This window comes from Panulirus ornatus, chromosome 29 (genome assembly GCF_036320965.1).
Source record: "Panulirus ornatus isolate Po-2019 chromosome 29, ASM3632096v1, whole genome shotgun sequence".
Classification (NCBI taxonomy): Eukaryota; Metazoa; Arthropoda; class Malacostraca; order Decapoda; family Palinuridae; genus Panulirus; species Panulirus ornatus.
The window spans coordinates 22345363-22347328 of NC_092252.1; positions in this window are offsets into that span (position 1 = coordinate 22345363).

Sequence of the window (1966 nt, forward strand, 5' to 3'; positions counted from 1 at the left end):
GGGAATGTTTGAAGGAATAGTGGTTCCAACAATGTTATATGGTTGCAAGGCGTGGGCTACAGATAGAGTTGTGCACAGGAGGGTGGATGTGCTGGAAATGAGATGTTTGAGGACAATATGTGGTGCGAGTACGTAATAATAGGGTAAGAGTAAGTAATAATAGGGTAAGAGAGATGTGTGGTAATAAAAAGATTGTGATTGAGAGAGCAGAAAAGAGTGTTTTGAAATGGTTTGGTCACATGGAGAGAATGAGTGAGGAAAGATTGACCAAGAGGATATATGTGTCAGAGGTGGAGGGAACGAGAAGTGGGAGACCAAATTGGAGGTGGAAAGATGGAGTGAAAAAGATTTTGAGTGATCGGGGCCAGAACGTGCAGGAGGGTGAAAGGCGTGCAAGGAATAGAGTGAATTGGAACGATGTGGTAAACTGGGGTCGACGTGCTGTCAATGGATTGAACCAGGGCATGTGAAGCGTCTGGAGTAAACCATGGAGAGTTCTGTGTGGCCTGGATGTGGAAAGGGAGCTGTGGTTTTTGTGCATTATTACGTGACAGCTAGAGACTGAGTATGAACGAATGTGGCCTTTGTTGTCTTTTCCTAGCGCTACCTCACGCACATGAGGGGGAGGTGGTTGTTATTTCATGTGTGACGTGGTGGCGATGGGAATGAATAAGGTCAGACAGTATGGATTATGTACATGTGTATATATGTATATGTCTGTATGTGTATATATATGTATACGTTGAGATGTATAGGTATGTATATTTGCGTGTGTGGCCGTGTATGTATATACAAGTGTATGTGGGTGGGTTGGGCCATTCTTTCGTCTGTTTCCTTGCGCTACCTTGCTAATGCAGGAGACAGCGACAAAGCAATATATATATATATATATATATATATATATATATATATATATATATATATATATATATATATATATATATATATATATTATTCCAAACCTACATTCTCAGTGAATGTAGGTTTGCAGCAGGGGTGTGTGATGTCTCCATGGTTGTTTAATTTGTTTATGGATGGGGTTGTTAGGGAGGTGAATGCAAGAGTTTTGGAAAGAGGGGCAAGTATGAAGTCTGTTGGGGATGAGAGAGCTTGGGAAGTGAGTCAGTTGTTGTTCGCTGATGATACAGCGCTGGTGGCTGATTCATGTGAGAAACTGCAGAAGCTGGTGACTGAGTTTGGAAAAGTGTGTGGAAGAAGAAAGTTAAGAGTAAATGTGAATAAGTTGGGTTGAGGGTCAAGTCAATTGGGAGGTGAGTTTGAATGGAGAAAAACTGGAGGAAGTGAAGTGTTTTAGATATCTGGGAGTGGATCTGGCAGCGGATGGAACCATGGAAGCGGAAGTGGATCATAGGGTGGGGGAGGGGGCGAAAATCCTGGGGGCCTTGAAGAATGTGTGGAAGTCGAGAACATTATCTCGTAAAGCTAAAATGGGTATGTTTGAAGGAATAGTGGTTCCAACAATGTTGTATGGTTGCGAGGCGTGGGCTATGGATAGAGTTTTGCGCAGGAGGATGGATGTGCTGGAAATGAGATGTTCGAGGACAATGTGTGGTGTGAGGTGGTTTGATCGAGTGAGTAACGTAAGGGTAAGAGAGATGTGTGGAAATAAAAAGAGCGTGGTTGAGAGAGCAGAAGAGGGTGTTTTGAAGTGGTTTGGGCACATGGAGAGGATGAGTGAGGAAAGATTGACCAAGAGGATATATGTGTCGGAGGTGGAGGGAACAAGGAGAAGAGGGAGACCAAATTGGAGGTGGAAAGATGGAGTGAAAAAGATTTTGTGTGATCGGGGCCTGAACATGCAGGAGGGTGAAAGGAGGGCAAGGAATAGAGTGAATTGGAGCGATGTGGTATACCGGGGTTGACGTGCTGTCAGTGGATTGAAGCAGGGCATGTGAAGCGTCTGGGGTAAACCATGGAAAGCTGTGTAGGTATGTTTATTTGCGTG